Source organism: Mustela putorius, unplaced genomic scaffold (assembly GCF_011764305.1).
Source record: "Mustela putorius furo isolate JIRA1106 unplaced genomic scaffold, ASM1176430v1.1 tig00000040_pilon_pilon_pilon, whole genome shotgun sequence".
In the NCBI taxonomy this organism is placed as follows: Eukaryota; Metazoa; Chordata; class Mammalia; order Carnivora; family Mustelidae; genus Mustela; species Mustela putorius.
Genome location: NW_025421261.1, coordinates 3,605,199 through 3,631,362, shown reverse-complemented (window position 1 = coordinate 3,631,362; position 26,164 = coordinate 3,605,199). Strand labels below are relative to the sequence as shown.

At 51.0% G+C, this 26,164-nt stretch overlaps 2 long non-coding RNA genes across 3 annotated transcripts in view; one reads left to right on the top strand and one right to left on the bottom strand.

Annotated features, from left to right (window-relative positions):
- LOC123390700 overlaps nucleotides 1-26,164 on the top strand; it is a 194,446-nt gene that overhangs the window by 77,420 nt on the left and 90,862 nt on the right. The window lies entirely within an intron of this gene.
- On the bottom strand, nucleotides 1,295-10,661 carry LOC106004167. Of its 2 annotated transcripts, XR_001177077.2 has the most exons (5): nucleotides 10,155-10,659; nucleotides 8,269-8,337; nucleotides 8,055-8,166; nucleotides 4,930-6,225; nucleotides 1,295-3,934 (listed from the first exon to the last, which is right to left on the bottom strand). It is a non-coding gene; the product is annotated as an uncharacterized LOC106004167 (long non-coding RNA). The 2 variants fall into 2 exon arrangements; XR_001177076.2 differs by having other exon boundaries at nucleotides 1,295-6,225; nucleotides 10,155-10,661.

Sequence of the window (26,164 nt, the reverse complement as noted above, 5' to 3'; positions counted from 1 at the left end):
AACAACGTATCGCAGAAAGCAACCAGCACGGGCCGGCACTGGCTCGTTAGAAGTGCTGTTCTACGGGTTTTTACGTAAATTAGCCAGTTCATCTTCACAGTTACAAGCCAAGACACTGTTCTTATGCCTTCTTAACAGATAAGGAAACTGAGTCACAGAGAGGAACTGGTACAGGAGGAAACGAAAAGGCCACCTGACACCCACCAGGACGAGAGAATGTAGTCTCGCCGTCGTTGCAATAAGCTGCTGGTGACAGTAATGAAAGGCAGGAAAGTGGAGAAACAGCCTTTTTAAAGGGAAGACAAGTCTAGTCTTCAAGGAAGAAAGGTAAGGACTAGGCTGAAAGTCTGTGAAATTAGACCAGAATTTGCTCACAAAAGGGACTTGAAAGCTAAAGGACAGTGTCTGAATCTTGAAGAGAAAACCCGTCTGCTCATGCTCAAGCCGGCCCAGTAATTACACACCTTGAAGAGGCATCGGGAAAAGGGAGCACGAGGGGGGGGAGCCCAGCCCCCCGGTGAGGACGGGCCCAGGAGGCTGAAGAGCCGTGCTGTGGCCTGTGCGGTGGCCGCCGTCTGTCATGGGCCTCCAACCCCCGGGGCTTTGGCTCTCACACCCCAAAGCTCTCTCGTCCTCTGTGGGGTCCATGGAGAGACGTTAACCCGCGCCCCCTCCCCGGCTAGTGTGTCGTTACACGTTCACATGGAAGCTGTTTTGTGTTTACGCGCGTGTGAGCTGAATCAGTCTAACCAACCACTGCAGGCCCCAGGTCATTCCCGGCAGGTGACTTTCTCCACCCCTGCCCCCAACTGGCCTCCTCCGCGGCTTCCGCTGTCATCTCCGAAGCAGGTACCCTAGCCTGCTTCTTACGGATGGAAAGGGTCCACACGCAAGGCCTCCGTCCGCCTTACCGTTCTCAACCCCGGTCACAGCAAGAGACTCTGTTGCCAAGAACTGGGCCAGTGAAAATACAAAGATGTTTTTCAGGCAAAACTATGCAAACAAACTGGTTTGAAGGGAGGGGCAGGGCAAGGACCTGGGGCAGAGGGAGAGAACTCCGAAATGAACGTGCGCTTGGCTCCCAAGGACAAATGTGGGGCCTCCCGTGTTTTCAGTAACTGCCGGGTCCGAAAGCTGAAAGCCCGGCGTGAACACTCCAGGCATTTTATTTATTTATTTATTTATGTAAAGATTTTATTTATTTGACAGAGAGAAATCACAAGCAGGCAGAGAGGCAGGCAGAGAGAGAGGAGGAAGCAGGCTCCCCGCTGAGCAGAGAGCCCGATGTGGGACTCGATCCCAGGACCCTGAGATCATGACCCAAACCGAATGCAGAGCCTCAACCCTCTGAGCCATGCAGGTGCCCCAACACTCCAAACCCTTATTAAGTTGAAGTCCTCAAAATACAAGTTTGGGTTCAAGTTTCTCTTCTCCGTTTCGTAAGATGCTGGTCGCTGCTGATTTGAAGTCTTCCCAGTAACAAAGAAGAAGTTATCCCTCCTTGCGATGTCCTGTGCTCTGGTGGCGACTTGGGGACCCGGCTGCTGGTACGCCGCCCCTCCCCCTGTTTCTCTGGATCTCAAATCTTACGAGGAGTTCTGTGAGGAGTTACTGTCCTACACCATCCGCGGAGGGTGTGAGACGGCGGCAGACGGTAAACTCCTGAGAGGAGCGATGGCAGAGGTGCCTCTCCCACGGGACGTCACAGCGGAGCGAGGCAGGCAGAGGTTGTGCGTGTGCTTGTGTGAGTTCATGGGCATGTGCAAGTGCATGTGTGTTTGCACACACACGTGTATCCGCGCCTGCGTGCGATCGGACGTGCACACTGGTCTGCCCGCAGCGTGGACTTGTTGGCTCGTCAGGTCAACGTGCAGCGTTCGCTGATGACAGCTCGGTGTTTGGGCTTGCTTCTTTGTTTTCGTGACATCAGGTTCGGTGTGGGCGTGTGCACGGCGTGGAGTCTGACCTCGGCTCTCAGCCTGGCCCGGGCAGACCTAAAACGCCGGGATGTGTGGGGAAGTAGCATCCGTTGGTCTGGGTGTGGCTTGTGCATCAGAACCTGTGGAAGCTCTCCAGATGGTTCTCGTTTGCAGACAAGACTGAGCACCCCACGTGGGGAGTAACTTCCTAATGAGAAGCTTCAGAGCATCCGCTGGGCTACAAGGCTGGAGACGTGTGATGGTGACGCCGTTCGTCGTAAGAAGGAGAAGATACTAGTAAATATCTAAATGCAGGTCTTTCTGTTTACAAACCAGCAGGAGCAAAAGCTACGAGTCAGTCGGGGAGGCCACAGGAACCCTCCCCCATCTCTTCTAAATTTCATTCTTGTCGCTAATGCATTGACATCACGGGGTGTTATGGTCCCGCGCTCCGAAACACTGAGAGATCTCAGGAAGCCCGGAGTGCAAAGGGACGGCTTTGTTAGCAACGTGCCCACTTCTCCCTGCAGTGCAAGTAACGGGATAATCTCTACAGACAGAACCGCTGCTTCCAGGGCACATCGGGACAGACACCGAAGCCAGGTTTTCTAGGTCCATCACCCCCAATTTCCAGGTGAACAGACTGTGAAGCCAGAAAATGATGCCCCTGGGGGCTGGAGAAGTGAATGTCAGTCAGATTTGGGTTGTCTTTCTGCGTCTTGGACACTCAGGGAACTTTCAAGGCATGACTAGATTTTAGTCAAGGAATGCCGCTCCTCACAATTTTATGGAGCCCGGTCAGCGATAACTCGCCACCTCTGCTGAGCGCGGCTCTGGCCCAGGCGTTCCGCTAGGGGCTCAGTACGGATTATGCATCTCATTTCATTCACGGGCTTACAGGAAGGAGATGCTGTTTTCCTCCTTTTATGGGAGAAGAAATTGAGACTTAATGTGCCTTATGACATGGTCATTATCTTGCGTCTAGTAAATGACAGCGAGGATTTAGATCTAGATCCGTGACTTCAAAACCCACCGTTTTATCAGAGTTACTGCCCTTGGTTTATAGACTTCCAGGATGAAACAATTCAGTGCTTGTCTCTCAGTGCCTTGGTTTATCCCTTCCTAGAATCTGAATCCTAGTAATTGTAGGGATGAGTAAGTTTGTTGTTGTTGATCGATATAAAAACGAGTCTTTCTATAAGAGTTTGCCAGTGCATATGGGAACTTCAAACAACAGCGGACTTTACCGCTGGGCATTGAGACGTTTCTCTATGTGATCTGATGGATCACAAGAAGGAAGCAACAATAAAAATGAAATAAGTAGTTAATGAACATGCTTGTGTGCCGGCTTACGCCATTGGTACTGGTATTTTGTCAACATCGAAACTGCATTTTATAGTTCACGCTGTTCCTCTTCTGTTTTCGCTGATGGTTGTGATAACATCTTGCTCAATCTGCCAGAAATACTTGAAAGTCTTTCCAAAGCTATCATTAACAAGTAAGACAAAACAGAGCTGGCCCAGGGTTTCCCTCTGCACCAATACGTGGATTTATTGAGCGAAGATACGAGGCACGAGGAGACCTGAGCTTCCCAACGTGGACTGCGTGACCGCAGAGAGGCAAACTGTGCGGACAAAAGGGTAGCCGGTGAAGGCTCTGTTAGTCGATCTAATGTGGGTATCGCAGGGGTCCCCACCTGTCTGCCCGTGCTGACGTCTGTCCTGCGCATTAACGTGTTGTCCGGCCTCCGCGGAATCCTCTCATTCTGGTGCAGGCTGAGTGAATGGCTCGGACGGACCCCCGAGCTGGCTGCTGTCTTCTGAGGGCCGGGCAGGATGGCTCTTCTCGGACAGGGTGTTCATCCGGCCATTATAGAATGTTCGGGGACTCGTGCCTGGGAGTCGCCCTTGAATCCACCGTGTTGGAGGATGAAGGGCGTCTGTGCGAATTGACGGAGCCTCCGGCACATCTAAAATCTGTTTCGACCTTCTCAGAGTCTTCCGAGGTCAGAAAGCCTAGAATAAATAAATCTTAAAGATCAGTTTATTTCCTTTGGGAGTTTTTATTCCTCTGATGCCAAGACGAACATTTTTTTTTCCCTCCTCAAATAAAGCAGGTAGCAGCATGTCTTTTTAGGCTGCCGGGCTCCTCTAACTCCTGGGCTCAAGGTTAGAACAGGGCTGTAAAGGCCATGGAAAGAGGTGAGGTTCCTGCTCCTTCGTTGGCTGTCCTTGAACTGTAGGAAGGAAGCGTGTGGAGGGATGCTGGAGATGTCTTTTGATGGGGAGACCAGCTTTTGTTTCCTTCTGATTATACTATAGATCATAATGTATATAATGATATGTGGATAATTACATAGATTATGCTATAATATAAATTATCACTAACCTGAATTTTGGAAATAATGCAAAGATTTTGTAAAACCTAGAGAGAGGCTACAGGGGTCAGAAGGACCTTGTAGTGTGCACGAGGGCTTGCCCTGCAGGTCCATGGTGGGAACGCAGTTGCCCCACCGTTTGCTTGAACTAGGTGTGGACTTAGGCCTGCGTCGGCCAACCCGGTGTGCGTGGAGGGGGGCAGAAACTCTAAAGCCAGAGTGTGCTTTGCAGTGTTCAGCTTCCTGCTAGCTGGGTCGGGGTTACTCCAGCAATCCTGGTCCCTGATCAAACCTTCTTATGGACCCATTTTGGATATGTAGAGAGAACACGAAATAATCTTTTGTTATTTTTAACTACTGAATTGTGGGGTTATTTGGATGGGTAACATAGTCCAGTTGACAAGGAAATGATCATGTTAAAGCCCGGATTGAGGGGTAGTAGACATAGGACCAAGGAAATCGCTCGAGCGGAAAAGTCTCGGGAACTTCTGGTTTGTTTGTTTCAGCCTTAGGAACTGATGACCAGAAAATGTGGGAAAGGACTGAACAGATATTAAAATGCCCAGGCCAAGCCCTACAAAGCCTCCTGTTTAAAAAAATAATGGAGTAAGATATATATAACATAAAACTTACCATTTGAGTCATTTTTTATGTGTACAGATCAGTGACATGAAGTCCATTCCCACTGCTGTGCAGCACAGCCACCATCCGCCTCTAGGATTTTTTACGGCTCCAAACGGACACTTCGTACGCATAACATGACAGCCCCGTGTGCCCTGCTTACCTCCCCGGCGACCACCATTTTCCTTCGTGTCTGTGGGTTTGACTATTCTAGATACTTCATCTAAGCAGAATCCTATTGTATGATTTTTGTATCTAGATTATTTAAAGGATGTTTGGATATAAAGATTGCATTCTCATTGTCGCTAGCCGTCCGTATTATCTTCCTAGCTGTATCGGAGACGATCTCGGCTCGCAGAAGAGAGGCATGGTAGGAATCTGCCGTAATCACGGACTCCAGCCGTGGTTGCGGCCGCTGCCTGCTTTCCGGGCCAGAGGTCAGTAACCTTTCCAGACCCGAACGCCAGAGTTCCAGGCCCTGTGCTTTCCTTGGGTCAGGGGTCAGGGATGGTTTCCAACCCTGAATGGCAAGTTTTGCCTCCTGCTGATATGGGGAAGGCAGAATGCCACATCCTACAAATTGAGGTAGAGAGACAGCTCTGATTTCGTTCACTTACGAAGATGGAGCCCAGCGACAGCAGGTCCATACAGCTTTCAGAAGGGGCCGTTGACAATGGTGACGGGTCCCAAAGCTCTAGAAAACCCTCCGATGGACCAACAGAGAAAGGGCAGGAGGCTTCTTTATCATTTTTTCACTTCAAGAAGAAGTTAAGTTGTCAGACGTTGTCAGCCTAAGTCTTCATGCTTTTTCGTAAATGTTCTCTCCCCTCCCCTAATTACGCTTGTTAGAAGTGCTTGGATAGTGCAGGGGGAGCCGCGGAGGGGTGAGGGCTGGCAGTGGAAGTGGGTCGGGAGCTGTAGCTGGAGGAGGTGAACTCCGTGGCGCTGACATGGTCCTCGAGCTCCCATCCAGGGAGGTGGTCCAGCCTTGGAGGGGCCAGGAGAGCGCTGGGGGCCATCTCTGAAGTCCCGCTTCTGCTCCATTAGACGTGCGGGTACACGGCGCAGTGGCAAGATCTCTGTGTTCCAGTCATCCCGAGGTTTGGAAATGAGCACGATCAGAGGTTTATTAATTATTTTAAAGGGCCACAGGCAATGTCACTGAGTGCCATAGCGATAATGAAACTGTACCCTAGTTTTATGCACTTGCGCAGTAGGTACCATGTCTGTGCCAGGAGTTCAGCTGGCTGCGGAGCGTTCCACAGACGCATGGACACACAGGCTCTCCTCCTTCGCGGAGCTCCCAGTCTAGGGAGAGACCATTATTAATCAATATGTCAGTCAATAAATATTTCTTGAACATGCATTATGTTCTAGACCCTGGAGAGACTCCAGGAAGCGAAGCAGACACAAATCATACGAACAGATTGTCAAATTGTCCCTCTAAGAGGGGCTAGGAAAGAGAGGGGTTCTATACTGTGGGAGCCTGTAAGTAGCCGGGGAGAGCTGGTTTGGAGATCCAGGGGACGGGGGATCCACCGGTCAGAGGGGACAAATGAGCTTTTCCGGCAGATGCGCTGGCACTGCAAGGGTCCTGTGGGGGCTTGGTGGGCATGAGAACAATGGAGGCCATTTGTGGGTAGACTGGGGAGAAGGGTCTGGGGGACTAGTTAAGCTGGCGGGGCGGGAGTGGGAGCCAGTCCAGAAAGTCATCCTTATAAAAGTAAGAGGACAACGACTTGTCATTTTCCTCATTAGAATCTGCTCCCTTTCTGATGGAGGCATCATACTCCATAGTGTATATGGACCACATCTGCCTTATCCATTCGTCCGTTGAAGGGCATCTTGGTTCTTTCCACAGTTTAGCGACCGTGGCCATTGCTGCTGTAAACATTGGGGTACAGATGGCCCTTCTTTTCATGACATCTGTATCTTTGGGGTAAATACCCAGGAGTGCAATTGCAGGGTCATAGCGAAGTTCTATTTTTAATTTCTTGAGGAATCTCCACACTGTTCTCCAAAGAGGCTGCACCAACTTGCATTCCCACCAACAGTGGAAGAGGGTTCCCCTTTCTCCACATCCCCTCCAACACATGTTGTTTCCTGTCTTGCTAATTTTGGCCATTCTCACTGGTGTAAGGTGGTATCTCAAGAAAGGATGAATACCCAACTTTTGTAGCAACATGGACGGGACTGGAGGAGATTCTGCTGAGTGAAATAAGTCAAGCAGAGAGAGTCAATTATCATATGGTTTCTCTTATTTGTGGAGCATAACACATAGCATGGAGGACATGGGGAGATGGAGAGGAGAAGGGAGTTGGGGGAAATTGGAAGGGGAGGTGAACCATGAGAGACTATGGACTCTGAAAAACAATCTGAGGGGTTTGAAGGGGTGGGGAGTGGGAGGTCGGGGTACCAGGTGGTGGGTATTAGAGAGGGCACGGATTGCATGGAGCACTGGGTGTGGTGAAAAAATAATGAATACTGTTTTTCTGAAAATAAATAAATTGAAAAAAAAAAAAAAAAGAATCTGCTCCCTTTTCTGTCCTCCTCATGGTGCCATGGCTAATGGCATAGTTTCTGGAGCCCGATTGCCAGGGCTGGACCTCCACTTTCCCACTTACAAGCTTGGTAAGCACAGCACATATAACGTCTCTGTGCCTCAGTTTCCTCGTCTTTAAAGTGGTAAATATGATATTACTTATCTCGTCGATTTGTTAGGAAGATTAAATGAGCTTATATATATGAAGTGTTTAGAACAATACCGGGCATGAATTAAAAGTACCACATGAATAAGACGATTATGGCCCCGTATGAGGGAGAATGTGCATAATCACCAGCTGCTCCCCAGACAGTGTGTGAGCCAGAAACCCAGCCTGAATTATATTCAAAACACATACCTGTGTGCGTGATGCACAGAGAAAACCTAAAACAAACCGCAGGTCTCTTCACTGTCCATTTACAGTACGGACAAATGCATTTCTCAAGGAAATCGTCTTGGAAAAGTGCTCTTTTCAAGGCTGAGAGAATTAAAATGCCTTCTCTTTTGCCCAGTGTATACTTCAGATTTTTGGAAGAATGTGTATTCCTGATACCGATTCAGGCGACACTGGGAGCTCACTACGGGCTGGACTGACCTCAGATGCTTTCATCATTCTGCCGTTGATGCAACGGAGCCATCTCGGGTGGCAGAGTCGGGAGCAACTTCAGGCATCAGCACGTCGTTTGTTCTGGTGTAGCTGGCGGTTTCTGCATGAAGCGATCACATTAGACAGTAAGAGCTGCCAGTTTAAGGATTTAATAGACAAGTAATTAATTTAACTGAGACGCTTCGGTGAAAACCATAAATACCATCTGTGGCTTCTCCTTTGACACGTTTTTGCCAAAGTTTCCTCCTTCCTTCCTTCCTCTCTACGATTTCTGAAAAATAAAAGTAATAAGCAGGCTTTGTACCTCTCGATTTAGTAACATTGTGAATCCTTAGGCCCTCGGTGTGGGCGCTGCTGTCCTATTAAACACACTTTCATGGAAAGCTCACTGTGTACAAGGCCTTGGGGTGGATGTTTTCATACGACGCCTCATGGAATCGGATAATCCCGGGCAAGTCTTGGGCTCCTTGGCCCCGGATCCCACCTCACCCGTCCCGTGCTCTGGTCCGTGTCGCAGACGGACTCCCGCGGCTAGCTTCTCCTGTCCACACGCTTGGGCATGGGGGCACTGGTAGAGATGTTGAGTGCGGGCAGAGAGGGCGCCAGGGTCTTCCTTCCGTCTCTCTGCCTAGGACTGTGCCTCCTCTTCAGCTCCAGCTCCCAAGGGACTGCCAGGCCACGGTTCTAGCGTCTACCTGGTGGTTCTGTCCCTAGGTTCCCGTAACATATTCCCCTCCTGTGGTCTCCCCAGCCAGGAGGTGGTAGAGCTTCCTGTTCCTACTCATCGTTGGATTACCCCACTGTTTCCTACCTGGCTTCCGGATTCCACCACCGGTTTAATCAAATTAAATTTGCATTTAATTTAATTTGCATTAAATTCCCCCTATTAGAAATCGTTGAAGTAATTTCTTCTTTCCTGGTTAGGCCCTAACTGATAGAGTTCAGTATAAATATACCTATTTTTCTTTTTCTTTTCTGTCTCTCTCTTTTAATATATGAAGAAAGTAAGGACCATATAGGCTACATATCACAATATTAAGCCCAACATTCTAAATCTACTAATTAGGTCAAGTCCTAGCCCTTCTCAGTTCATATGTACTTTTGGTATTATGGTGTCTTCATAGCTCTCTGAGAAAGGTAAACCCCTTTTTAAGGAGTGATTCCTCCTGGATCACAGTATCATGATGGGTTTTACCGGATCCTGTTTTAGTTCAAGTGGACTCGTGCAGTCCAGAGTTCAACTGATGACTTATGGCGGGAAGAATGTGAGAGTCAATATTATGCATGTGTCCAGAGACAGAATTATTAGGCCCTCAAGCAGCAAATCGGAAAGATGACCTTTTGTATGACTACAAAAGCTTGGCTCCTTCGGAAACCTTCACAGATCTACAGAGCCGCCCAGCTCGGGCCACTCTCTTCTGGGCCAGATGATGAATTCCCTTTGTTTCAGTTCAAACAGAAAATCAAGATCTTTATTCCTTATCTTCTTTTTTTAAAAGATTTTATTTGTTTATTTGACAGAGAGCACAAGCAGGGGAGCGGCAGGCAGAGAGAGAAGCAGACTCCCTGCTGAGCAGGGAGCCTGATGCGGGACTGGATCCCAGGACCCTGGGACCCTGGGATCGTGACCTGAGCCGAAGGCAGATGCTTAACCGACGGAGACACCCAGGCGCCCCCTTATTCCTCATCTTGATTTCAACTCAGAATCAGGATAGGGATATTCTTACATTATTGTTAAGTCCCACATTACATCAAAGACTTTGAACTTTACCATAATTTTAGACTTAATTTTTAGATTCTTCATAGGAGTAAATCATAGGCTATAAACGTATGTGGTCTGGAAACACTGAAGGACTCTTAGGATAGCATAAATCAATAGGGCTCAACGGTATTTTTGTATTTCTAGAATATCCTTATAAGGTAAGAGTTTTGTCCAGGGCCAGGAAAGGGGTGAGGTAATGAACCCCCTCAGATTCACCTGGGGTCAGGAACAAGCCTTGCACAGGACGGGTCTCATACCGAGCGTACCCTGGGCTCCGGCCCGCTGGGCTCTACGCTGCCGCGAGGGCAGATCGCAGCTTTGCTCACCTCTGCGTCCTCGATTCTCCCGCGCTCTCACTGGCAGGACCCCTCCTCCATCCGCATGCTCTGCTTCCGTCCCTCAGAGCCCGGGTGCCGCCTTCTGTCCCAAGGGGCTTGTTTCCTTCCCTCCGCGATGGTCTGCCCGCGGCCCGTTACTCTGCGCTTGTTCGTTGGCTGCGTTCCATTACCCTTTCGCTTCCCCGGTTGTGTGAGTCTCGTCTTTCCAAGGAGACCACGAACTCCTTGAGGGAAGGACTGTTTCTCGCTCCTGACCATCTGCCGCCACCCCTGGGGAATGGATGCGTGTTGAACAGCTGACCTAGTGTGAACCCTGCCTGGTCTTCTAGCTCCTCGACATTTGACCTACTCAGTTAACTCGCTGCGTCCCTCTGTAGCCGTCGGGCTGTCACCACGCAGTACAAGCTCTGGGGACACAATGTTTCCTCTAGTCAGAAGAGTCCTGTGACATCAAGGCTCCAGACATGGTATGAGGAAGAGGGAGAAAGAAAAACACGTGTTTAGAAACCCAGCCTGTTCTTGGACTGGTGGAACTTGTTCTCTGGAAGTTGCCGATAAAAAACAGCTGCCCCGAACAATGACCAGTCCTTCTCCAGACTCTGGCATGTCTTAAAACGGCGATACGGTAGGGAACAGCACGGCCAAGAGATTCTTGGTGGCACGTTTGGGTAAAAAGGATTTTCTGCTTTAAGAACATTAGCTTCTACATCCATGTGGAGACCAACAGATCATGTCTCTGTAACTGTTATTTACTCAATCAAGAATCATCTACATGCTGGTTTTGTTTGTTTGTTTGTTTACTACAAATGTAGATCTAGGTAATCTAAATTGCACTAAAAATGAGAAAGCTGAGATCCAGAGTTCACTAACTTAAACATCAATAAATCACCTCCTCCGAGAGGCCTTCCCTGACCTTCAGGACGGGTTAAGCACTGTTAGATCTCCCGTAGCAGCCCGTGGCAATCTCCATCGCGGCCCCTACTTACTATTTTATGTAGTGAGTGGAGAGTCCTGTAATAATCCGTTTTCTCCATCTGTCTCCTCTGTTAGATTGTAGCCTCCTTGAGGACGAATTTCAGCTTCTAAGTGTTCTCTATATTACACTTACGCTGCTGTTCTCACACACAGACCAAGGTCATAGACCTTGGGATTTTCCCCCACAGAAGGCCCTTCAGTTGTTGAGAACAATAACTAGCTTTACCGTATAGTGAGGGTTACTCGGTGGATCCTCCTGGTCTAGTGAGGAGAGTACTTAGGACAATTTCTTTCTTATGAGACACCCACCGCACTGCATTTTAGTGGCCAGAAAGGCTCTGTTTCCACAAGTTAACATCAAAAGAGGATAGCTTAGAGCCGTCCTCGCTCCCTGGTGGGAGGGTGGCCGCGGACACTGGAGAACATTCACGGTTAATTTTCTAGAACCATGGCTAATGGGACAAATCGTTCAGCCATGGAGGCTCCTCCAGCTCAAAGAGCATAAAGAGATGCAAAGAGGGAAGCAGGTCATGGGCTCTGGCCCGGGCTCCTGAGGGGCCCCACAGCAGGGGGAAAGCAGGCAGATGTGACTTACCGGGTCAGCCGGGGTGGTGTCGGACTCGGCTGTCACAGCTGGACTGACATCCGCAGCAGGGGCTCGACATCAGCGCAAAGGCGGCACCAGCCGGCCGGGGGTGTGTGGCAGGGACACGCAGGGGTTGAGGCCCCCGAGAAGAAAACCTTCTGGAAGGGAGGACGCCGGATACAGCCACGAGCCATCTTCTGCCCTCCGAAGTCTGACTCGGCACAGCCGACTTGGAGTTGGTCACCGGAGGAGCCGTGACATGGCCTAGACGGGAAGTCAGAGGCCGGGCTGGGGCCGCGTGCGGGGCTGGGGCCTCTCCATGGACCCCAGAGAAAGGGGACGAGGGCTGATTTTGAAGAAGCTGGGAAATCAGGTTTGGAACCACCTGACCCCTGGGCTGCTCGCCTCATCGAAGCTCAAAATGTCTTTGGGGCATTGAGTGACTGCACTGATTTGACACAACAGCTCGTCAGGAGATTTTTATAGATTAAGTCAGAAAAAGATGGCAGTCGTGCAGCCGTCGTGTGTGTGATGATCCTTCCTGTTGTGTAAGAAGCAGCAAAGGGATACGAGGAAGTTGTAAGTGGGAGCCCGTGCTGTGCTGGCCACACTCTGCCTTTCAAACAGAAAGCTGCGGTGCGTGATTAAAACTCTGATAATCCTGGGGAGCCTGGGCCGCTCCGTCCGTTAAGCATCTGCCTTCAGTTCAGATCATGATCCCAGGGTCCTGGGATCGAGTCCCACAGCCGGGCTCCTTGCTCAGCGGGGAGCCTGCTTCTCCCTCTGCCTCTGCCCCCGCTGCTTGTGCGCGATCTCTCTCTCTCTCTATTTCTCTGTGACAAATAAATAAAATCTTAAAAAGAAAAAACTATAACAATCTTTAAAATGATTTTTAAAAGGTAACATACAGCTTGGATTGCAATATGTCACTTTTTCAAAATGCTTCGATGGCTCCGACCTCATTTGACCTTCACAGCTGCTTCCGCGTAACCTGGGGGTGCAGCAGTAATCACCCGTTTTATAGAGGAATCTGAAATCAGAGAGGTTTGGTGACTTGCCCAAGAGCACACAGCAGCTACTGTCAGAACTCGGACTAACTTTCTGCTTCTTTTTTGAGTGTTCTTGTGTAGTAAACCGTTATCTGGAATTCGGAAACACAAGCGAAAATAACATGTCTGCTTTTTCTTTCCTCACACATTTGATGGCAAACTTTTTACTTATCCTGATCTACTTTTGGCAATAAAACATTTTTTGAGATGATGTGAGGCTCTTTTTGTCCTCTTTGGGAAGAATATTTATATATTTTATTGCCAAAACGTTAATGTCTCTGATCATAGGATGCTGTTCCAAACTGCTACCTTATTTATCACGTTGGCTCTATTATCTTCCTAAAGCCCCCAAAATTCTGATTTCAAAAGCACATCGGAGCACGAGAGTTGTGGATTAACTGTAACCCTGAGGAAGACGGTCTTTGTCATCTCACCGAGCCGGGCGATAGGGGTTTCCATTATCCAGACATTCTGGTCACCGCCGCTGGGGTGGTGAACCTGTGTGGCTCATGGCGAGTGCGTTAGACTGTAATGAAACAGACTTAATGTCAACCCAGCACTTGTTGGGTTAAATAAGGTAATTCAGGTGAATGGTTTATCACTGTGTCTGTTCATGGGACACGTTTCGTAACCAGAGTGTTAGGTCTGTACCAGAGTGTCAGCTGTTCCCTTTCTTCATAGACTCCGTGTCTCCGTGTTCCTGATGAGGAAACGGTGGCAGGCAGAGGGAGCTTGAGCCGCCGGCCAAGGTCACGTGGCTGGTGAGGGGCACGGCCAGGATGGGACATGCGGACTGACTGTCGCATCCGAAGCTTATGCACAACCAGTAGGGGAGAGAGAGTTCTGGGATCTCCCGGGGGCCCTGGAAATCCTTTCAGATCGTCATTATGAGGATTAATTACCGGATCATCGGACTGCGGCATGTGGAAGGGCTGCTTCGTAGCCTGCTGGTTCCGCCAGGTTTTGCTGGCTGCGGGGAGAGGGAGAGAGCAGGGGAGGGAGGCGGGCGGCGGAGAAAGAGGGGGAGGGGAGGACTAGCTACTGGAGATCGTCTTGCAAATTGGAAATGACTTTATGGAGCAGTTGGCAAACCTCTATCTCCGAGAATTATTGCAAGAGCATGAGCTCCTTTGGAGAGACAGGAGGAGGGCTGGGAATTAGAGCAAAGACCAGACGCCCCCAGGACTTTCCCCAGAGTTCTGTGGGCTCGGCCAGTGGGGAAATAACCATGATTTGTGTCTGTGCGGGGATGACCCTCTTCCAGCCTCACGGTCCTCCCGGCTTCCCTGACGGCGCTTTTGCCTTTTCCGTTTCCTCGCTTTGAGCCTAGGACTTCTCATTTTCCGAGCCCGCTTCGGTGGGGAAGGCCCACGGGTGAGCAGGGCCGAGGACAGGAGCGTGGGATGCAGATACCTGAGGGCAGGGCAGGGGAGGGCAGGGCAGGGGAGGGGAGGGGGCGCTTGCTTTTCAAAACCAGATCGCCTTCTGGCTTCCTTCCTGCGAGCGGCCGCTGTGCCCACTGTCAGGTCAGGCAGGACAGCCGGGCGAGCCGTGGGCCCCGCTGGCTAAGCCGAGATCAGAGGCCCGCGGAGCGCTTGGGCGGCAGCTGCCCCAGCGGCATTGCGCAGGCGGCTCTCACACGCTGTTTGGGCCGCAGCACTCGAGAGGTGCCCCTCCCCCAGGCTCCTTGACATTTGTCCTGGGATTACTTGGCTGATCCCCTTCTTGGGAGAGGAGGTTGGGGAGCGGGTGATGAGGGAGGGGGGGAGGCCGGACTGAGGAGCCTCTGACGGAGGCGCCGGGGCTCCAGGGCTGCAACCCTTGACGGAGGAAAAGAGCGAATTTCTGGGCAGCCCCGGACAAGGCTGACAGGTGGGCAGGGAGACCGCGGCTCTTCTGCTCCGCCGGCTCTGCCAGAGGGTCTGCGCAGCACTAACGCCGTCTGACAGCCCCAGCTGGCGCTCGGGGAGGGGCGCTCCGGGCCCCCCGTGGCCGGCCACGCTCCGTCCTTGCACTGGGGCAGAGGGGAGAGCCCGAGACGGCCCCCCTGACTGCGGGAGCCGCATCGCGTGGACCCTAGTCTGGGTACTCACAAAAGTGCATTTAAATTTTGTTTTGAATCAGGCGTTCAAAGCAAGCATCATTGAATATTTGAGACTTATGGTCGAGGGAAGGCAGGGGTGGACCCTGTTCTCTGCAGCCGTAGGCAGCGTCCACTGAGAGGGGACGCGAGGCTCCACTTCGTTGTCTGATGGTGACAGCGTTGACTGGGAGCCGCTTGGGTGCCAAGGCACTGCTCTAAACATTTTAATGGTGTTAACGATTAATTTATTCTTCTTAACAACCGCCATGAAGTAGATGCTGATATTGCCTCACTGTAGAGTTAGGAACATTCCCAGGGTCATGGTTAACAGCGGCACCGAGACTCCCGCCCCGGCAGTCCCGTGCGTGGCCTCCCCTGAAGCACGGCGGCACCGAGACTCCCGCCCTGGCAGTCCCGTGCGTGGCCTCCTCCCCTGAAGCACTCTCCCAGCTGCGTTGCCAACAGGGAAAAGGAACAAGCATTTCGCCTCGGCTAGTCTTGGTTTGGAGCATGACTTCAGTGAGATCCAACAGTTGACTGAGGACAATGCATCCCGGGAGAACAGAGGATAAAGAGCCGTGGAAATACTCTGAGGTCCCGGGAACGTCTGAGCGACATGTGCCTCATTGTCCCACAGGTAGACATTTCCTCCAGCTACGGGATTCCTCTCACGTGCTGCGCCTGTCAATGACTGTGGACACCGGCCATATGGAAGGACGGGGGTTAGTCGAATGATCTTAAGAAGAGAGTTCTCTAAATGGGAACTAGTTTGATGTCCATTATAAAAACGATGAGTAATGAGGAACTTAAGAAATGTCGTGGCAGGTAAAAGGAGATCTGCGAAGGATGACTGTCTGTCCATCCTCAACCCGCGTGAGGCCGCTAGGTCACGGGGTTTGCTTTGGGGGGTGGGAACAGAAATGCCAGGCACGAAGGTCAGAACAACAGTGGGGCATTTGGGGCGTATGTTTGTGGCGTTCTGCGTGCAGGAGAGATTCTTTGAGTTCGGAGCGTCGAATGTCATTCTGCTGGTTTCTTCTATGGAACCACCGTCCACGCAGCAGGTAGCACCCAGTCAGCCTCTTTTTCCAGCCGTATTTTCTCCTGCTTCGACGATTGGTTTCCCGGCACCAGAGTCCAGTACAGATTCCCGAGGGGGGTAAGGAAGAGAAGGGAAAGTAGATGCAGAGTCAACTCATCCCCTCTTTGGGCTTTGAAACCACCCGCGCAGGAGCTCTGTCTTCATTTTGTGATGAGGAAACTGATGACCCAAGACGCTGCTAACCCAGGACTATGCAATGAGTAAGTAGCCAAACACTGGTCACCAGGACACGGTTATAGCTGAAAGTTCGTTATGCCCAGAGAAAAAACCTGATGCTAGCACTCGTCCGAAGAGAACCTATTCCAAACCAAAGATTTCCAAATAAACTCTTGCAACAGGCTCTTTTGCAAGCTGGGGGTCACTAGCAAAATCTCCCATTTCTCCAGATACAGGATCTTCAGTTTCTGATAGGATGCCCAGTGGTTTTCAAGTTGTACTTTTTGCATAAAGATCGATGTCTTAATATCATTTATATCTCTCTGACTTCATTTTAACATGGCTTGATGCGGTAGGTAACAGGATCAAAACCACTTTTTCCTTCTTGGTGCTGCTCTGGTGCCTAATGTACATGTACCGCACAACACAGACACGCCGGTCCTGTGAACACTGTGTTTGCGCAGCCCATTTTTAAAAAAGATTTATTTATTTATTTGGGGGGAGGGGGGAGAGGGAGAGGGAGAGGGAATCCAAGCAGACTCTTCACGGAACGAGGTGCCCGATGCAGGGTTCGATCACAGGAGCCTGAGATCACGAAACCAGCAGTCAGATGCTTAACCAACGGTGCCACCCAGAGCCTGCACAGGCCACGTTTTAACTTATTTTCCATCTAAGCATAAAATCCTTCCACTCTTACCCTGTCTAATCCATTTTCCATGCAGTAACCAAAGAGAGCTTTTGAAAACATACATCAGATTATATCATCTTCCGGCTTAAAACCCTTCAAGGTTTTCCCATTGCCTGAACCTGCAAGAGGCGTGCCTGACTGGGGCTCCCGTTCCCTGCGGGGTCGGGCTCTTCCCTCCTCTTCAGCTTCGCTCCAGGCTTCCCGCCTTGGCTCCGTGCTCCGCTGCCTCAGGGCCTTGGGGCGCACTTTCTGTCTGTCTTCCTATGGCTTTTGCACAGTTGGTTCCTTCTCAATCCTCAAGTTCCTAAATGTCACCTTAAATGTCAGAGACCTTTCCCTGAACTCTCCGTCTGAAGCAGGGCGCTCTGCTGCTTCTGCCTCTGCACCGTTTGATTTCCTTACCCAGACACCGCACTCCTCAACGACTGTTTAGTGACTCACTCAGTTCTCCGTTTCCTTTATTGACATGTAGGCTTCAGGAGGACAGGGTCCGCATCTGCTCCTGGATGGGCCTTTATTTAGCACAGAGAGCAGTGCTTGGCACGGACAGTCTCCACGCACGTGCGCTTCGTGAACTGACTGCGTGGACGAGTCCGGGAACGGTCGCGGAGATTTCCTGCAGGCGTCGCCCGGTGGGAGCTCCATGTAGAGATCCCACCACGGGTTTGTAACTCGTGTTTACCCAAGTGGGTGGTGTGAGCCCTCGTGCTTGCAGACGCACCGGCCACAAGGAGCCGAGAGCGAGGCATCTCCTAGGAGGGAGCAGAGGCGGCGCCCAGGCCCGGAGCTACTCTACCTCCCTCCCGGCAGCCTGCCCACCTCCTCCTGTGAACCTGCAGCCTTCCAGGCCCGAGATGGCCAAACTGCCTTTGGACACTCTTTCTTTCTTCCTTTTCTTTTTTTAACTTATTTATGAGAGAGAGAGAGAGCGAGTACGAGCGCAAGCAGGGGGAGAAGCAGGATCCCCGCTGAGCAGGGAGCCCTACGCAGGACTCGATCCCACGACCCTGGGATCGTGACCAAGCTGAAGGCAAACATGTAACTGACGGAGCCCCCCAGGTGTCCCACCTTCGAGCCCTGTTCAGTACGAATAAGAACAAACTGCGAGATTCTCACTCCTGAATTTGACAGATTTTTATTCATAGCTCTTTAAAGTATCTGCTTTTACAAAAGGCTTTAAAATAAATGGAACCTAAGTGATTGGGCTCTAACCCCTGGCACGCAGGCTGCCCTGATGAGAGCATTGCTGCCTGCGGAAGCGGACCATCTTCAGAAACAGGTTATTTATACTGTCACAGCCAAAGCCCCAGGTCTCTTCTTCAGATCTTGGGTCAGCTGAGAACCAAAGGAGTGAGTTTCACCCACTCTACAAGCACTTAGGGTGACTTATTTTTGGCTCAGCTGGAAAATCTCCCAATATATCTTGAAAGAAAGGAAGAATAACCCCACCCCAACAGACGGGGCGCCTCCCCACTCCCGTGCTCCTCCGCGCTCCAGCGACCTGCGAGTCTACCGTGGAAAGTAACTGTTCCAAAATCTCACATTATCTAGGACGTCTGAAATGTATTTTCTTGGACAAAGATAGTAGTTTGTTTAAAATTTTCAATTTGGAGCACCCGGGTGGCTCAGTGGGTTGAGTCTCTGCCTTCAGCTCAGGTCATGATCTCAGGGTCCTGGGATGGAGCCCCGCATCGGGCTCTCTGCTCAGCAGGGAGCCTGCTTCCTCCTCTCTCTCTGCCTGTCTCTCTGCCTCCTTGTGATCTCTGTCTGTCAAATAAATAAATAAATAAAATCTTTAAAAAAGTTTTTTTCAATTTGTTTTTATTTATAATGCTTTCTAGAATTTCCAGCGTGACAGTTCTCTATTAATGATAGCTAATGTGGACCCAAAATAGAAAATGACGAGGATTGTTCTCATACTATTCAGGAAAAATTTCATCCCTCCATTATTAGCTCTTTTGAGATTGAAAAATAATTTCCTAAATTGTGGCCTAAGGTGATAATCTCCTAAATACTGTCTCCTCTCTCGATCCTTGTTTTGTCTATTGCCTTTGAATCATTTATGGGTTTCAAGCCGCCCACTGAGCGCCAGCTCCGCTCTGCCGGGTGCGCTGGGCCTCAGTGGGTTGGACGTAAAACGTGGGTCCCGAGCAGGGAGGGGGTGGAAACCACACGCGCAGTCTGTTTGCTCACAGATGTGCACATAATAGAAGCTGAAATTTAAGTAGCTTCTCTCTCTTTGTGTTTGAGAGGAGTCCAAGACCAGCAGTTGTGTGGGGGTTGGGAAGGTGAAGGGCAGTGAAGCCTGGAGAGGAGCTGGGAGCACCCACGTGCATCAGCCCTGGCGAGAGATGACCTCCTTGACAAGGTGTTGATTCTGATCCCCAGAACTCCGACTTGGGCGTTTGGCTCTTGATGAACCACCGGTGAGTGACTTTACATGAGGAAGGAGTGAGGGCTTGATCCAGGAGGAGAACGCCAAGGCCCGACCATTGATTTCTCCCGCTCCTGGCACCCTGCAGGGCCGTGGAGGGGTCATTGTTGAGGGTCAGGGTCACGGCAGTGCCTAATGCTTCACAATCCCGCTAAGACGGCGACAGACCTGGCCTCTACCTGTGTCCGTGCAGCCGGGCTGGGTCTATGTTGAGTACGTCCTGGCCCTGCGTCCTCTCATCCAGGAGAGGCGGGACCCTGTGAATCACAGAGAGACATTTGCTGTGACTTTCCAGGACTTTCTGGGCGGGAGTTTAGAAGCGTCTCCGTTTCCTCCTGTGTGCCGGGTCCCCATTCGTGCTCCGTCACGGCACGAAGAAGCGCGTCTGAGCAAGGATTTTTTATGGTCGGAACAGCTGGATTTCTTTCATATTTGATGAGGTGGTCAGTGTTTACTGTGCTTTTCCGATGTTCTAAATCTTCTAAAATTGCTCTTGGGACGAGCCCCGGGTGTGGTACTGCAGTGCTGAATCACTAAATCCTGTATCTGAAACTAACATTGCCCTGTATACCGCCTAGCTGGAATTTAAGAAAAAACCTGGAAAGAAGTTATACTTATTACGTGTTTTAAATTAAACGGGTTCTCAGATGAGGGAGTGGGTCCTCTCCCTCGCCCTAGCAACCCGGCCTTCCCCCCACCAAAGCCGTGATACAGACGGGACCAGGCCACATTTTCCCAATAGACGTGATTCCATTCCCTTTGCCAAGGATCTTCTTGAAGAGTTGCGTCCTGGACGATGCTTACTTAAGACGTTCTTTTATTTTCCAATCTCATTTACTAATTATGCAAATAATTTTTCTTAATCTCATTCAGCCAATACCTTTCCACATGACATTTAAGCTTGTCACTCGGTGGTTCTCATCAACTAATTGGGTGATGTTGGCTCCCTAAACTTTGAACAATTTGGTTCAAACCCCACGGAATGTCTTTATTTGGGAGGCTGAAAATAGATGCAAATCTTTGAAAAGAGCAGATAAGAGGGTATTTTAAGTGAGACATAATGTTTTCAGGCAACGAGACCATGGAATCATGGAACTATTTCTAGACATCTGTTTTCAGAATGTTCTCTTTTTTAACAAGCGGTTTTTAAATTCATCGTACAAACACTCCCCATGATGCAGGGGCAGATTTGAAAGCAAAATAGAATTATGTTTTTTGGTAGTGAATGAGTGGACTTCTTATTTTGAGAAAATATCTTCTAGATGCCTTCCAGGATTAGAAATCTCTTATATTACAGAAAACGTCAGAAGATTTGTATTTTTGTAAAAGAAGACTATGAAACTCACCCGTTAAGTTTCTATTCCGCCGTGAGACAGCCAGCGGACCTCTGTGGAGTATAGGGCGTTCGTGGACGCAGCCATCCCGTTGCAAAATGCTCTCGGCAATGAATGAGTAGTGACTCCGTGTATGGGGGCAGTTGGTACTCGGAGTATGTTGAATGACACGCCTCGGATGCAGGCCGGGAAAGCCGTGCGCGCGAAGAGCAGAGGAGAGCCTTCCTTCCCACAGAACACCAGGAGGTCCTCCAACAAGAGCCATTTTCTCCCATAACTTTTAGGTCATTTCAAACTGTTGGGCTGTCTTCACTCTGCTTCCGGTGATCCATCGCCAAGGGCAGGGAGCCCTTGTTCACGGTAGCCCTGGGCTGGGGCTATCAGTTTCCTGTTAAGGAGAAGGAGCTTGGGGCTCAGAGGAGATAATCCACTGAGGGTCACAGGAGTCCATGACACTTTAGGACCTAGAACATTAACGGACGCCTTTTCACTTGAACACCCAATGTTCCAGGACAGAAGCAGGCTGGTTTCCCCTCAAAGACGGATGCTCTTTCTGCGGCACGCGACACTCCATTTTCCTTAATCACCTCGTCACGGGGCTCGAGAAGATGTGACGGGGTCTGTGTGGGGCGAAAGGGAAAGTCAGACCGTTCGAATACGACGCGTTGTGCGAGCTGAAGCGGACCCATGATGACCGACAACGGTCAGAAGAAATAACGGTGAAAAATCTCACTCAAAGATAACTAATTTCTTTATCGAAAGGAATCTGTTTTCCGATACTGTGCCGCACCATATGGGAACGACACAGACCTTAGCCTCTGCCTTCCCCAGGGGGTAAACAACACCCCTTTGAATTACACAGCGCAGAGGTCCTGTCCCTGTGAGGGCGGGGCCTGGTCTATGGTAGGATTCGGTAAATATTTGCTGGATGGACCAATGCACCTGCTTCTCTCTCAGCGTCCAGCATCATTTCCCTGCTAGACTCTAGCAAACTCTCCTCCACTCTCCCCTGTGGGGAGGCTGAGCCGCAGTGCACGGTGGGACCTATTGTGTGACAAGGCAGGTAACATGATATCGTCCTTTTACAGGCGTGTGTGCGCGCGGCTAGGGCACTGAGAGTTTACAGACCAGATGGCCTCTGGTTTTACCTTTGTCCTGTCCTCCCGACTTGCTCGAGCATCACAGAGTAGTGACTCGGCCCAGATCTACGGAATGGTCGTCCTCCAGCTCACATTCGACTGGCACCTTTAGGAAAACGTGTGACGGCCAGGCTCTGCTGAGAAGCGCAGAGGCAAACAGGATAGTCTGTGTTCTCAGTCCTTCACTCACTGCCTGGCAACCCAGGTGGGTGAGTCCAGCCCAGGGGAGTCCACAGCACAGAGGCTGGCCGAGCCACTTGCACTTGAGAGAAGGCTGTGCTTTCGGCACATTTTGTGGGTCCCTTGGGATAGAGTTTAAAATGGAGAGGTCAGCGTTGGATTTTAATGATATTCAGAAAAGAGAAAGAGGGAGCTTCTGCGGCTCATCTTACCCCCACCATCCGTCCCCCAAGCGTAGGCCTGGACAGCACTCGGTTTCCCTCCCCAGGGACGGGCCCCGGAAGATGAGTGCGGCAGCGTGTGAGGACAAGGATGGGGCCGCGGAGGTCCCCGCAAAGCAAGACCAGCTCGGAGGCTGGGAGGCGCGAGGGGAAGCCTGTGCCTGAAACACGCTGTGCAGAAGGGTGTGGCCCTCAGCAGCCGGCACCCCGAGTGCTCTCCGTCTGTCGGGGACCGCTCGTGGCTCTCTGCGTTCGTGGGTTTCATTGATCCCCACAACCCCATGTGGCTGATGAGATCGTTGTCGTCATCATTATTATTATCGTGTCCTTCAAATGAAGAAACTGAGGCACGGGGTGGTGAAGGTACTTGCTCAGGGACACACAGCCAGGAAGTGCTCGGGGCAGTTTTGAACTCTGAACTGCCCCTCGGTGCTGCACAACTCAGGAGCCCCTCCCTTATCTGCGGTTTCAGTGACCAGGCTTGGGAGCGGAAGGTCCCTAGTAGCCTAACCCTGAGCCACGGGGCCACGTCACTCACGTCACTTCATCTCAACACGCAGGCGTCTTATCGTCTCACGGCGTCCAAGAAGAAGGGCGAGTGTAGCACGACAAGGTCTGTTTAAGGGAGAGAGGAAGACCTCATCCACATGGCGTTTTTACAGAATATTGTTATAATCGTCTTATTTTGTTCTTAGTTACTGTTACTCTCTTACGGTGCCTGGTTTGCACATTAGGCGTTATCACGGGTGTGTACGCCTGGGGAAAACACACGGGATGTACAGTGCTCCCTGCCGTGTAGGGTTTCAGGCATCTCCGGGGATTCTCGGAACACGTTCCTCCCCGGATAACGGGGTGTGATATTGATACAGTGAAGGGAGGGCCCAAGGTGGACGCCCCGTTTTCTGGTGTAGACACCAGCCCCCATGACGGCATCATTCTGATGGGGCAACACCAGAGGAACAGCAGGTCTGGGAGGGCAGCAAAGAGGCTCGGCACAATTTGAGATGAAGACATTCCAGGGACCGGCCAGTGGGGACGTTCAGTTAGCGGACGGTACGGACATGGTTCTGGAACTCAGGAGAGATATCTGAGCTGAACTATTTGGGATGGATCTAAACAAACAGCAGCATAATGAAAAGCACACATAGCAGGAAACCAAAGATTTTTACCATACTTGGAATTTTGACCTTGTAATTCGAGCAGCTCATTTTCAGAGTCACTAGACACGTCAGTCCCTAGCACTTACACAAAATTAGCCTTCATCCGTCAAGTTTATTTCTCTGGCTCTTCTAGCACGAGGCCGAACTCGGCGGGATAATTCTTTTTTCTTCCACAGCCTCGATGGATTTGCAACCGTGCATCCACGGACTTCCGCTCCACCTTTGTGACCCCAGTAGCTAGCGCTGCTGGCGCAGTCTGTGCCCATGGGACTGAGCGACGCAGGCGGACGTCTGAACTCCGGTGTTCTTACGGGTCTGTAAAAATACCATTTGGGGGTTGCTGTATTCAATAGATCTACTTGCAAAACCAATGGAACATTCCATGCTGTGGGGAAGATAGAGGAGCCTCGCGTCCGTGTGGTTCCTTTTCCCTCGACAACTGAGGGCTGCCCACGTGCAGCTGCTGCTCACAGAAAACCGTCTCGGTCTTTCGTAGAAGATGTCCTTCGAGGGCAGCACGTGCACCCTCTCCAGCCTCGAGTCAGAACACGCCCCGAGCTCCGGAACCAAGCCGAGCGCCTCTCCGAGAATCAGTCCCACGGAGATCCGCGGTGCTGGGTCGTTGAGAACCGAAGGCCTTCAGCCTTAGGCTGGGGTGGCCTCCTGCGGCCCAGATCGTTCCCCGCGAACCCACAGAGCATCTTCTCCCTGTCCTCCGGCAGGTGGCGGGGTGGGCAGTGCCGCTCCGCTTGGGAACCTGGAGCCCGCTGGGGCTGTTCGAGTCAGAAAATGGACAGAAAATTGCAAAGAGAAAGAAAAATGGCAACCAGGACATTAAGCGGCCTACAAAGTGGTCAGAAGAAAAGCTGGGCCTGCGGGTTCCTGAATGGCGAGATGATCGGTGCCCCGGGACATGCCTCTGATTTTTGCTCTCTAATAGATGCCCGAAGGGCCCTTCCTTCTGTTCTCCTGTAGCCAGGATCGCTGCTGCTATGTGAGTCGCGTCCGAGAGAAACCCGTGTGTTTTGAAGAGACTTTGGCCTTATTCTTCCTTCTCTCTCTAAACTACCAGTGTTCAAACCTTTTAAATTGTCTTCCCCTATTGATGGAAAAAACTTGAATAAAGACTCTCAATAAATATTTGTATTCTTAAAATGTGTGTGTGTGTGTGTGTGTGTGAGAGAGAGAGAGAGAGAGAGTGAGTGCCACTGGCGATTAGATTGTGAACATTCTGAAATTCTGTCCCTCGCCTGTTCACGTTAAGCGCGCTGGAACGCACATGGGTGAGAATGGCATCATTTCAGTTATTCGTTAGTAGTTGTTAGTGAAAAAGAAAAATATCGTTGTAATGCAATATGTCCGTATATATCTCCATATCTTAAATTGAGAAATCTTTTATTTATTTATCTAATATTTAGTTAATTTATTTGAGAGAAAGAATGAGAGAGAGGGAGAACACGAGAGGGGAGGGTCCGAGGGAGAAGCCGACTCCCCACGGAGCAGGGAGCCCGAGGCGGGACTCGATCCCGGGGCTCCAGGATCATGACCTGAGCCGAAGGCAGTGGCTTAACCCACTGAGCCCCCCAGGTGCCCTCAGATTGAGAAATCTTAGAATGAAGAGAGAAAAGACTGGAAAAGTCTTCCGCTCCCATCCCGCAGAGAAACAGTTCTTGAAGTCGGCCCTTTCCTCTGCTCAGTGGTGAGCACCGAACACCTACTTCGTGCCTCCAACTGAAGCAAGCGCTGGCCTGCACGAGCCTCCGGCCCCCTGAGGAAGCCCAGCTGCCCTGTGACAGGGCTCTAGGAGCCCCTCGGAAGCCGCGGGAGGGGTGGCGCGGGCAAGGAGACGGAGCTTCACACCCGCCGGGGCAGGTGGAGACGGAGGCTCCGCCCGCGTGAGGTGGATGGTGAGGGGAGCGGCTCCTTCCTGCGGCCCGAGACCCGCGCACGGGCTGGGCGGCGGCTAGTCCTGTGGGCAGCAGCGGAGGAGCTTCTGGGTGTTGATCTGGGGTCGCACCCGCGCAGATACACAGCCCAGCAGGCCCGAGGAGGACCTCCGGGGGGCTCGCGGGTGCGGGGAACAGAAGGCCCAGCCTGGGCCGCTGGGAGCCGCCGCATAAATAAGGCAGCAGAGCTTTGTTCCGCGCAGTCGGCTCCCTGTCAGGCCTGACAAGGCGGCGCCCTTTGTGCTCCCTGATAATGGATTTCTTTCTGAGGCACCATCAGGTTCTGAAACGTGAACCACGAGCTGGTGAGCCCAGCTCCTCTCTTCCCCCCTCTCTCTGGGAGCGGGGTCCTCAGAAGCTTTTGAAGACGTTTACGAACGTGGATTGTCATTGTCTCTCCTCAAATCAATGTCCAAGCTCTGCGGGCAGTTTAATCCCCAGCTGGCCAGGCCCCAGCCTGTGCGGACGGAGTCTTAGAAGAATGGGCTTCTCGGAGGCGCGGCGGCGGGAAGTTTGTACTTTTGTTGTAAGGACAGTTGGGAGTCTGTGGGGTCTCACTCCCTTCTGTTCCTAGTGAGCTTTTTTCAATGATAGAAACAGCACATTTCCCAATAAGTCCAAAAATGCAACGGTAGAAGAAATAGTGACCTCTAGCCCTTCTCCAATAATCTGTGTAGTAGACTAGAGCAGAGGTCAGGCTTCGCCACACGCCTGGTGTAAACACCGCCTGCCACTTGCTAGCTGTGTGACCTTGCACAAGTTAGTGTGTGTGGGCCTCAGTGTCCTTGTCTGTGAAATGGGAGCCACAGGGATCTTTTGCCTACTTTACTAGTAGCACATAAAACACGTACAATAATATCTGATAAAAATAAGCACACTATTCACATTAACTATTATTAGCATATCTATAATGAATGTCACTTTTTTCTTTGTTTTCTCTTAAAT